Raw genomic sequence first — 13,374 nt, forward strand, 5'->3', positions numbered from 1 at the left:
ATTTAAACAACAGTTTTGGTTTTACATATGTGATGTCAATGAAATAAAGTCTTCCCAAACAGAATATACACAACTTTGTTTAAACACTTATTGATAATGCCATCTTTATTAAAATATCAATTTTTAAACTTCTCTAACATCAATTCTTACAACTGTAAAATGTACCCGTATCTTAGACGTCCTCATCACTGCATTCCTTCCCCTACCCCAATTTTCTGTATTTTGTAGGAAGCAAATTATTCAGTTTCTTTGACTCTACATAAAATAAGAGCAACTAGGATCTACCTAAGGGCTTTGGTTTTAACCTGTGATTTTTCAATTATTAACTCATGCACATTTTATTGCTTGACACTTATGACACATTTGGCTGACCTCAGATTATCTCCGCATTCTTCAGAATTTTCCCCTTTCCTCTGGAAAACTGAACTGGCAAGATAAATGAATTCTGTATTAAGTAAGATGTTACTCTCTGTGAATGTATGCATATAAGTATGATAACATTCTAGACATATTGTATGTTTTTTTTTTTTAACATGATGAGTATATCATCATGATAAATAATCCACCATGTCCCTGAAGAAAAAACTGTGCTATGGCGATTTTGTCTGTGTATTCTTCACCTTGTCATTTCTAACCAACCTCAGGATATTTGCTTTGTCACAAGCACTACTATAAAAATTCTCAAATTGCTTTCATTTTTAGATTCTTCCTTCTCAAAGGCTCAGAGAATTGTGTGGGCAAAAACTTGATATAGACTTGAATAAATTCTAGGCCTGATAGATTCTTTAAGAAATATTCCTGATTTAGACAACAGAATGACTTTTTTTTTTCCAATTTACATGCTCATTTTCAGAACTTTCTTGTGAGGATCTCATATATCACAATATTTTAAAATATATGCTTTAACTTTTCTTATAGTATGTTTCCCATAACACTCTTATATGATTCATATGTGCCAATAAAAACATAAAAAGTCTATTTTTAGTTTCTATAGAATATATGACGTTTCCTTAGGCCTAAAAGATGTGGGGATATGGAGAGTTTTACATAAGAAGGGATATTTGGAGAGAGAGAAGGATAGGGGGAGAGAGAGAGAATGATGAAAGGAGCTTAAGAGATTATTTTGACTTGTCAGTAATATTGTCATTGAATGTAAGCTGCTAAACTTCGTACTGGTGAGATAAAACAGTAAAAACAACCACAGAAAAGAGAACAGAGAATTACCAGACGGGCTGACAGGACACAGTACCAATAAAGCAGCCAACACTAGTGATCAGTAGGGCATCAGTTTGTCTTATGGGCGATAACACCTGCTACTAATTGGTGCAAAGAGCTCACCGGCCCACTGTGTGGCTTAGCACACTCAGCTCTCTCCTGTATGTGCTGTGAGAGGCAGGACAGCTAATTGCTGTTGCTTCGGTGCCAGTGAATCAACATGCTGAGCTAATAGCGACAGATAGAGGGCAGACAGATTCCTGCTAGCAGCTTAGTTAGTTGCTTGTGATAACTAAGGCAGTTGCCGTACCTCTCAGAACCGGGAGAAAGATAGTATGCCTTCAGGATTAATCTGTTGAGGTGATTTTTTTCCTCTATAACATTTTCTTGATAATGTGAGACTGGATATTAATGGCTCACAGAATCAAGAAGTACAACGTGTGAACAAATCGTCTTGGACCTAGATTATGAGCACTGGTTGTTTTGAAAGGGATGTGCAGGAGGCAGCCTTGGCAAGAAAACTTGCTGCATAATCTTACGTGGGCTAAAGATGAAACTTTAAACCGACAAGTAAGTTCTTTCTTTCCCCCCTTCCTTTTCTTAATCTTTCATATTTAAGGCAGTAGTGAAGTACAGAGAAAGTTAAGACTTTTTTTCAGTACAATGAGTCTGTCATGATATCACTTTCTGTCATGCTTGTTCAAAGAATAGAGTGGTAATTATGTACAAGTAATTATCTTCTAGAAGAATGAACACAAGTCTTCATCCTCTCTGCTTTCCTGATAACTATGTGGTATTGTAATTTTATTGATATATGAATGTAATATATAGAAAGATATATGCTTTTGAATTATAACTGTATTTGTCATTTTTAAAAATTGTTAATCTTTAACCATTTCCTTTGCTTCTCTCTCTCTGACAAAATATAGAATAAGGTCATCAGTATGGGCATGCTATGTTTTTGTGTGTGCAAATATTTGTGTGATGTTTTGTGTGTGGTAGTTGCTGGAGATTATAGTAACTGGATGAGTTAAGAAGTCTAACTCTGCCTCACAATTAACAGCATTATATTTTGTGTTTTGTTATAATATAGAGTACACTGATGTTTCACTATGGATGTTTAGTGCATTAGAATATGTTTCTTTACGAAAGTGTATGGAAGCATTTAGAATTCGAATTCAGTTGGACTCTATCCTTAACAAAACTAATACTCCATAGTTCTAACACTTTCCCACTTTGTAGTGTGGCCTTTACTTTAAAAACGTATTTTAGTAGCTATTGGGAAGAAGGGCCCTGAGGAACAAGTTTCAGGCCCAGTCTGCTGCTGATCCTCTGATGTCTCTCTCATGTACACACAGTCGTTGATTTGATGGGGTTATAGCACGTATGAAGACAGCCATTGTTAACTAGAGTATAATATGACGGCCTCATGTAAGGTTAACTCCAAGTCCATACTCGTTTGCTTTCACAAATAGAGCCAATTGTCAGATGCAGTAACCAAATACGTAAAGAGTAGAGGAATTGTGTTGCTTAACATCACAGAAGCAAATAATTTATAAAAGAGGTATATTCTAAGCATAGAATGTTTCCTGTAGTTTTTATAGCAAAGTTGATGCTTTTTACCTACGTTCATGTGAACTTATTTTTTACTACAAATTGGCTCTTCTCCGTTCTTTAGTTTGCTTTAGTTATGGCTAAATGTGAGTCAGTGCACTTATCTGTACATGTGAGTGTTCAAATTTCAGCAATTTGATCCCCTTGACTGTGGACGCATTCTCCTATGAAATAAAAGAGCAATTTTATGTGTACTCAGTTGCATGGAATAGGGACATCCTCACCTCTCAGCTTTTGCCATGATAGACTGAGCATGGAATTTGAATCCCCTCACTTTACCTCAAAAATGACCCCTAAACATTAACCAGTGATGGACCCGGATAGATCAGGGTATGTGCTATCTTACTGTTGGCTACTTCTCTGCAATATTATGGAGTAAATAAGAGGTCTGAATAAAACTTTTTATGTTCTAAGAGACTTTTAAAACAATTGTCCTTTAATGATATTTTTTGATGAACTTAGTGTCTGAACTATAAAAGTAGCTCTTTAAAAAACCCTAATAATTACAATGCTAAAAAAGAAAAGAACTCAGAGTTAATTGTCTGTTACAAACTTTCTTAGTCTTTCCACATTTAAATTTTGCATAGTATGCATTTTTACTTTTTATCATCCAACTTTGAAACCAGACAGAGGGACATAAACTGAAGCCAGTTGCAAAAATTCTCCACTATTTTGGTAACAGCTAAATTTGAAGTTAAATGCAGAAAGTAATTATTATTTTTCTTGTCAAAGAAAATTGCTATTTTTCTTTGATCACAAAATGTGTGTCAAGCAAATGTATGTTGAACAATTAATTATATCTTTCTCTAATCATTTGATCATTGTGGGCTTTTCCTCCTGAATAATGAGCCTTTAAAATAATAGTAAAAAGCAAAACCAAACAATAATAAGATAATAATAAAATGATATCCTAAAATGTGAGTTTTTTAGGGGTGATTGAGCATGTTCCCCCTTGCTGTTAATGTGCAGGTATAATTTCAGACAATAAGAACTTTTGTTTCTAATTACATGGTGTAAAATAGTACAAAACTCTTCTCATAAACCAGCTGTTAATTTCAACTGTTTTTCTAGCACAGAAGCCTTCTGTATACATTTACATTTTATTATAGCCTTAAAACTGGGGATAAATATATGGTTTTAAGTTTTACTGAGGATTTCAATGTGTGAATAAATTCAAGTTGGCAGAAATAATAATCTCAACAAAGAGATTGCTTCTAAATCAAGGGGGCATGTTTATTGTCTAAAAATTTAATATTGGACAATATGTGAAATGTAGGTTTTGGTAACTCATTTTTTTTTCCTCTCTCTCTCTTTTTTAAACTTGTTCCTATTATTGACATCGCTGGTGTCCTTGAACTCTTCTGTTATTCTATGTCTCTCACATGCACACATATGGAAGGCTATAACATATTAAAAATAAAAATAATAGTTTTACTTGACAGGGGTGACTTTCCAAAATGATTTTTGTTACTCTCAACTAAAACTTAGTTTGGATATAGATGTTTTCTTTCGTAATAGGAGTTTTATTTATTATTACTTTATAATGTGTCAGACTGTAGATTCAAAACTAATGATGACATATGGGCCTTTCATATATTAGCTTCATGCTCAAATATCACTGGGTTGCATGAGAAGATATTGGAAGGAACCATGCAGAATTTATTAGTGTTCTAGTCAATTTTGAGTGTAAAAAAGAACTACTATGAGTAATTTATGTTCTCTTGGTAGAAACTCTACAAATTTCAAGGTTCAAGCCCTCAGAAACTGAAATAATATGTAACTTTCATTTACATCGAATACTGGAGTCACTTAGATTGAAATACTGACAGAACCAGAGAATATACAGAGAAATTTTAAATGCGGCCATTATTTCCTTGCACATCTGAATGATGGGGGATAAGGTAATTTTGAGTGTGAGTATGAATAGTATGGCCTTGAAGTAGAATTGCCATCTGTAATGTATAAAGCAAAGTGTCAGATTTACAGGACTATGGAGATGAGTGTAACGTGTTCTCAGCCTGCAAATAAGTCACATACTAATAAGCAAGTTATGCACACACACACACATAACACAATTTATTCATTGAATTAAGGAGCATAGAAACTTGATTCAGGTACAAAGATAACAATTATTTTCCTTGTAAGTGTTAGCGCATTCCCTAAGGATTTCTGCCTCAGTGTCCACATCTATAGAACTCAACCTATCAGAGTTTTTGTAAGGGGCAGCCAAGATAATGAATAAAAAGCCTGTAAATTGCTAAGTAATCTAAAGCACAATTAATTATTCTAATATCCTAGCAATTCTCAAGATGATCGTGTGTGTGCGTGTGTGTGTGTGTGTGTACCTATCAACAAACAATAACAGCAACAAGATAATTTCCAATCTAAAGAGTGAAATAAAAGTTTTTGCCTGAGCACTGTAATGGACAAATTTCCTTTTATCTCACAAGTTGTTTAAAGGTTACACTCAACCTTAAATATCAAATCATGGCTATTGAAGCCATAAATGGAAAAGGCAAAAGCAATCATTACTTCAAGAAGCTGAAGAATATCAAGCATTTTTTTTTTCTTCAGCCTGGTAAATGGAAAAATTCAGAGCTTGTTTATTGTGTTCGTAATGGATAAGAAATTGACAGGAGGTGTAACTTTTTTATGGCTTTTAGAGTGTAAGCATTCTCAGGCCATGGCAGATGTGTAGTTCCTATTACTTTGAAAAGTCATTCATTCTAATGCCTAGTGAAAGGGCGGATTTCAGACAGAATTAAGCGCTGTTTCCTGAACTGGGGAAGACAGTGGTGTGTGCGATGAAGTGCATCATTCAAACGGGAGCCCAGCTAATGAATGCTCTCCCTGTTGTTTTCATGGAGGTGTCAGAATGAGTCTTTTCTGATTCTGCTTCACTGAATCCTTATGGAAATGCAAATTGTTTATCCAAGGACAGTGACTTTCCTTTTTGCTTTATAATTTAAGAGACCGATTACTTCAACTTTGTAGAAACACCACTGGAATCCGGAGAAGGTTCATTAAAACTGGATGAGTGGTTATTATTTCTTTAGAACCTTAAGTCGCTGACAGAGATGGAGACACAGAGAAGTCAGAGATACCCACAGAGATACACACTCAAAGAGAGACTCAGATGAGGAACAAGAAAAACAGTCTCACAAAAAGAGATAAAAAGTATTAGAGACACAGAGTGAAAGATGAGTGAAGAAAACAGGCACATAAAGAGAAACTGAGACACAGCGAGGAAAAAAAAAAAGGAGAGAAACAGAGACAGACAGACAGAAAGAGCAAGGCAGAGAGAAAAGAGATATATATAAATGGACAGAAAAAGACTGGCAGAAAGACAAATCATTTTTAAGGTAAAGAAAAGTAGAGAAAGGGGAATATAAACAAAAAAGCTGAATACAAAGACAGAAAAGGAGATTCATACAGACAGATAGACCAGACAGCAAGAGAGAGGAAAGGGAGAAAGACAGAGGAGATATCCTGTGATCTAGAGATGGAAAATGAGGGAAAGAGAGGGGAGGGAGGGGGTGGAGAGAGAGAGAGAGAGAGAGAGAGAGAGAGAGAGAGAGAGAGAGAGAGAATGAGAAGATGAGAGGAGAGCAGACGGTACTAAACTTTAATTCTGCTCTAGTCTCTCACTAGTATCGAGCTTGGTATCTAACCTCTCAGTCTTGATTTTTGTCTATAAAGGGTTAACAAAGGATTAATTCACATATACAAAGCACCCTAGCATAGGACCTAGAACTAAAAACAATGTCTCAATAAACCAATAAACGGGAACTGATTTATCATCATCATCATCATCATCATCTAGATAGAATTCTGTTAGTAAAGTTTTGTAGTCAGAGCTCAAGTCAAATTCTTATCTCACCCCTATTCTGCATGGAATACAGTAAATAATTTAACATTGATAAGGTACAGTTCCTTCATCTGTAAAACTCAGATATTATTTTCTATCTTATAGTGGTGCTATATGAATTAAATGAAAGAATATTTTATTTGGAGTTTTTGCACAGTGTATTTTAGTAGTTCCACTAACTCAGTCTCCAGAATTCAGTAAGTACTCAATAAATATTTAATCAATAAATCCATATTTGCTCTGAATATTAGTTTCCATGGAGTAAGGAAAAACTGTAATAATGTTTAGGTGTTTTAATAAGAAATGCTGCAATAAAATAGTTTCTTCCTGTCTGTTTTGCAGAGAACAGTGGCATTGATTTGTGAAATTGCAATAGGGGAGATTTTCCTGCTATCCATCCTACTTTTTAAAGAACAATTAAAATAATAGTTGTGACCAGGAACATTTGTCTTGTTCTGGTGGTGACTTTTGGTCATTGTACTTTACTTATTTACTAAATACGGAGGTTATTTGTAGAAGAGAGGTAGTTGGAATTTGGAAAGAATGAATGTTTGTAATAAGAAGAGTGAAGATAGATTAGCGAAAAAGAGGATAATTAAGTTAGAAAAAGCCATAGAACGAAGAAGTGAGAAGGATTTTGTAAAAGTGAGATAAACATGTGCTTACTTGTCTGAATTTTAAACAGATGGCATAATCAGCATAAAAAATGATTGTGTGTGGTTTATAAATAAAAATTAAGTATGAAAGCACTAGCTATAAAATAGATTATAGAGAAAATAAAGGATTTGTCAAAAAGTAATTGAAATGTTCAAAATTTCAATATTAATTTGTTTTCTTTTATTTGAGCTTTTATTTAATTGAATTTAAAAACATATTTAATAAAATACATTAAATATGTAACTTATACATGGCCGTGTTTAGAGGAAAACAATAAGAATGCATGGAAAAGTTTGATTGGAATGCTATTTCTCTGCTTTCTTAAATGTATTGTTAAATTTGTTTGATAAATGAAGAAAAGAATTAATATTGAATGTCTACTGTGTGCCAGAAGCTATTTCTGGTACTTTTGAACATGTCATCCATTTAACCTCTGCAAGGTAGATAATGTAGAACAGGTTTCCCCTCCCTAGTTAATTTTATTTTAGAATATCTCTGCATGAGTCCCTTCATCTAATAGGTGTTGACGGTCTGTTAAACAACTTTACTTTCTATCTTATGCTAGGAGCATGAAATAGAATGCTCTGTTTTGGACACTAGCTATTGTTACATTGGTGGGCTAATATTTTATAGAAAATGACAGCAAATATTTTAGGCATCTTTACAAGGTCTATTTAGAAATTTTCATTCAAAATATACTTAGCTCTGAATACATTACATGAATTCTTATATATAAAAGTTAAGAATAGAATTAAATTCAACAGAGCTTCAGATAATACGGCTTGACTTTATTATAGTTGCAAATAATTTTTTTCCAATGATAGTAACTTCAATAGAAGATGTCATGGAAATGAAAACATGCTAAAGCAAAGGTAATTTCTAGTATTTATGGAGAATAATATATATTTAGTAAATAGTTGTCGTTTGGATATAGATTAGTTTTTCTCCTCACTTTTTCATATACACATGCAAAATCACACATACAGAAATAAAAACAATTTATTAGGGCTCATGTTCATTTTAATCAAAGTAGTAGGCGTGAATGGTTAAAAAATCAAATTGTACATATGATTAAATATATAATAGTTCCTGCTTTAGTTAAGTCTGTACACAATTTTCTCCAACTCTTTGGTGGGGAGGATGTTTCTTCATCATTCATATCTATGTTTCTAATAATATACTTATACTACTATTTCATGATTTCTAGATTTAAAGTGTTATTTATTTTCTATTAAAGTATTTAAACATTCGGCTGCTTTATACCATCACCATATTTTTTATACTATCTGAAATTTCAAATGCAGTAATATATCTTAAATTCTAGTTAAATACACTGACCTATCAGCACTAGGCTATGATTCTGTTGTTTTCATCATTAATACATGGCTGTTTGATGATTACTTTGCTAAATATCTACCTTTAATTTTTTTGCAAGATGTTTCACAGATTATGCCAGTCCATAAATTTTCCCAAGTCCTCAAAAATGTTGGTCTCTTAGTCTATTGTTTTCCCAAGATGGTAGCCCTCCTTTCAGCAGTAATAATTGGGCCACAGACTTATACTATCTCATTACCTCTGGGTGAGGTGTAAGGTCAGCTTCCCATTGGGGCCCCATGGCCAGTGGAGACAGGTAGTGAGGATGACGGCTATCTCACACAGCTGTAGGGGTGGGGTGGAGGCTTAGCTCCACTGAGCCCTGCTGACAGTGGTCAGTAAGGAGGGTTCACACACTGAGCCTTTCCCTGACTCCCTGATTAAGACAGCCTGGTTTTGGATTGGAGTGGAGGCTCACCTTGCTCACTTGGTAGAGAATCCCTCTGATAGCTTGCCGGAGTTGGGGGTGGGGAAATAAGAGCACCTCCTGCTTTTGTCTGGTAGTGAATGGAAGATGAGCTCCACACATCACCAGGACTCAGCCTGGCTAATACCATTGTGTTAGTCAAGGTTCTCCAGAAAAGTAGAACCAATAGAAGATGTATATCTTCCATTATGTGTGAGAGTGAGATTGATGTATTTATATGTGTGTGTGTGAATATGATTTATTATAAGGAATTAGCTCATGCAATTATGGAGGCTGAGAATTCCCAAGATCTATAGTTGGCAAGCTGGAGACCCAGGGGACATAATGGTATAAGTTTCAATTCCAGTCTGAGTCCCAAGACAGGAGAAGACCGATGTCACATCATTGAAGATAGGCAGAGAAAGTCCTTACACATTTTTTTCATTTGTTTTATTCAGACCTTTAATGAATTGGATAAGGCTCTTTCAAATTAGGTAGAACAATCTACTTTACTCAGTCTGTAAATTTAAATGTTAATCTTATCCATAAACACCCTCACAGATACACTCAGAATAACATCAGACCAAATATCTAGGCACTCCATGGCACAATCGAGTTGACACAGAATATGAACCATCATAACTACCTTAGCAGAGAATTTGGATGGTGGCTACTGGATTCTCTGGGTACAGACAGGGTTGGCGATGGAAAATCAACTCCCTACGTCACCCCACTGACATAAGTGAGAAATGAATTTTTACAAACAGGTATCTATGCCATTAATGGCAAAACACTGAAATACTCTTTTGCAGTCGTCTGTGCAAGGCTTACCACAGGTGGGCTTCACTGTGTAGTATTCAAGTAAAGAGGTGGCTTGTGTTTGATGATGCAGTCTGGGGGCTCTGTGACAGTGCCTTCAGAAAATAATCTCTAAGCTATGGGGCAGAAGAAGGTTAAAGAGAAAATTGCTCAGGACTTGGGGAGGGATCCTGATAAACTGATATTGTGTTTAAGGTATCTCAACTAACAGCACTATCATCTCCTGTTTCTCCTGGTTATGCAATACAATTTGCTAAGCTTCTCGAATATTTTGCAGTGCATAGGCTATTGTGTATTATCACTGTCACCTCACTTTTGCCACTTGCTATGTAATTTTCTGTAACTAGCTAAATAAGTTACTTGTCTTCCATTTTCAAACTTTAACAAATTTGTTGAAGTCACACATTTTCTTTTGCTGCTTTTTTTGCCTTGTGGCTCGATATTTCTTTTAATTCCTGTACTGAGCTGAGTTTGTGGAGGATAACTGCTAAGTACTTTTGATCAATCTACATCTTAATGTCACAAATTCGCATTTCAAAATTAAGCTAAAAAATGTGTTTTCTGGAATGATAAGTTTGTAAGAGTTGCATTTAAACATGGTCCAAAAACTAAAATGTTCATTGAATATCTTCTAGACGATATCAGAAATATATCAATTGTTCTTTATAAATGGTTATTATAATTATTATTGTTTCTTTGGAAGGATTTAATTTTTATTAAGTATATGTTGGTTCCTTGTTAGTGAATTATATTTGCAGCTTTTGTCACCTCAAACTTTTATCTTGTACTTAAAGCATCCGCACATATGCACGCGCGCACGTGCACACACACACACGCACATACACTACCACCACCGCCACCACTACCGCCGCCACCACAGTCACTGCCACCATCAACCAGGCTTGTTATCACACTTATTTCTGCTGCAGTGCAATTTAGTGTTCAACATGGATGTTAAAGACATAGCAGGGGGAAAGAATAAGCTGTTACATAGCTCATCAGGAAATTCTCTCTCCCACAGCTTTTGAGCAAGCCACAGGGTAGGAATTTAATAAGGAATAAAATAGAAACAAGATTTTTGGATAAAATACAACATTCACACAAAGAGTATGTCTTGCGGTATTTTGTTTTGTTTTGTTTTTGGTCATATCAAAGAGATTCTTATAAATGTTATAAAATATCTTGGTTGTCAAGCAAAATTTAAGTTAAAAATGTTTTGAAGCCACCTACTATGTTAGAGGTGCTTATTTTTTCATGTAGGATAAATCAGCCACAATTCCTGAGATATTCAGTGTTGCCTCCTATTCTGTATAGTTAGAATTTTTCTTAAATGGAAAGTGATATTCTTTCTTGGGAATCTCATATAGGAAATGACCAGGTTTTCATAGGTACTTGATTCTATAAATTAGATTCATAACTTTGAATTCAACTTCAAATTCAATGGCCCATTAATGAATTATTAAAGCAGTTTCACTGTTTCCATTGCAATCTGGAAACACTACTACTTACTTGATAAGCCCAATACCAATAGACCACAGACCTCCTACCTGCTACATTCAATAGAAGATGTCAGGCCTTGTCTTACTTTCACTTATTTGCATTACTCAATACTTCTGACTATTCCTTGATCTTTGAACCTTTTTCTTCTTTTAATTTTCATGGCATAGATTTTTCTCATTTTATTGTTATTGTCGTTGTTTTAAATCTTATTTCTCAAGATACATTTCAGGTTTATTTCCAGGCAGATCTTCTTCTATGTATGTCTTACATGTTAATGTGCTCAGTTATACTTCCTTACTTTTCTTCTCTTTATTTCATATTACTTCTGATTTATTTCATCCACTGTTAAATTCTTAACTAATTTTTGCAGATGGCAGGTAAAATTATATCTGTAACATCTACAATTTTCATTCCAAACTCAGATCTGCAAAATCACCTGCCTCTTGGAACTTTTGTTTGGATATCCCATGGGTATTTCAATTCATTAATTGTGCAACTAAGTTCATTATCTCTTCTCCACCCTTGCTTCCCAATCTCCCCTTCTTTCTTGTATTCTTATTTCAGTAACTAATGACGACCAACATCAAATTGCACAAGCTCGAAACCTGTGTTTCAGCCTTCTGTTTCTCTCTTACTATTTCTGTTTATATCTCACTAAATGACACAATATTTCTGTCAATTTTACCACCATAATAGCTTTAGAAACAAATCAGCCTCCCGTTCTTTCCTTAAGGTCTTCCTCATTCTCACCTAATTCTCAAGTTACCATTTTGTCTTTCTTCACTTCCTGTGCCTCTGTTTCCCTTTCTCCTGCCTCATTTTCCTTCTGGAATACTGCCGATCTCATCATATCACTGCCTTGATAAGATATTCCACTGTTTTTTCATTCTGTTTGTCCAGGTTCTTTCTTGGATCCTCTCTCTCTGCCTAACCAAATTTATTCAAAACCAAAAAAAAAAAAAAAAAAGAGAGAGAGAGAAAAAGTGATGAAGCGATGAATTGTTCTGTGTAATTGAAAACCCAGAAATATAGATGGCTTGGTATAACTTTGGGATGCATCTCCTTATTTACTTTCTTTGCTAGTTGAATCTCTTCACAAAATCTATTTGTTGGCTATTGGCAGCTTTGATCTTATACCATTACAGCACCTATTTATTACAAGAGAAAATAATAAAGTCTATATTCCGAATAATTCAGCCAAAAATCTCTGTTGTGTTGGCTTGTCTCTGATTTACCTGAAGTGGTTCATCTTCTCCATGTAGAGAGGATGAAAAATATAGATTGGATTATTCTGTTATATGCTATAATCTTGGTTCCTGGAGAAGAGTCAGTTCTAAAAAGTATAGACATAGTGTGACTTGGCTTGCAAAAGAGAATACGTGAATGTAGCTGAAGTGGTAAACATTTTAAAAGCCTCTTATGTCGAACCAAATTGTTTAGTCTTTTGATGCTAATTCTGACTATTACATAATGATGTATGCATCCTTCAATGCTTTCCCTAAAAAGCCAAATGTAAAGATTTAAAAATATATACTTTAAAGTGAACTATACCATGCATCATATAAACTTATCTATATAACAGTCACAGATAGAATACACTAAGGGGTATATTATAAACTGTCATGTTTGATCATTCAGATTCTTGTAGAATAGATTTTTTTTCTTTTTCCATCCTTGTGTAAAATATTTTTGAAATCCCTTAAACTTTGGTGTATAATTTAATACTTATTAATACTTATTTTTACTTATTAAAAATAAGTAAAAATACTTATTTTTTACTTTACTTATTAAATACTTATTTTTTAAATAAGTATTTGTCATCAATTATTTAGAGATTTTTCCTCATTTAAAAAAATAGTTTAAACAATTAATATGATGCAATTCACATATAAAAAGGAGATTAAGTATTACTTTTTGCATC

General features: G+C 34.1%; 1 protein-coding gene across 1 annotated transcript in view; it reads left to right on the plus strand.

Annotated features, from left to right (window-relative positions):
* Positions 1-1,491: 1,491 nt before the first annotated feature.
* PCDH15 (protocadherin related 15) overlaps positions 1,492-13,374 on the plus strand; it is a gene marked incomplete in the record, with an annotated part of 701,567 nt that continues 689,684 nt past the window's right edge. The window contains 1 exon segment of the mRNA XM_036222126.1: positions 1,492-1,785.

This window comes from Rousettus aegyptiacus, unplaced genomic scaffold (genome assembly GCF_014176215.1).
Source record: "Rousettus aegyptiacus isolate mRouAeg1 unplaced genomic scaffold, mRouAeg1.p scaffold_m13_p_6, whole genome shotgun sequence".
Taxonomy (NCBI): Eukaryota; Metazoa; Chordata; class Mammalia; order Chiroptera; family Pteropodidae; genus Rousettus; species Rousettus aegyptiacus.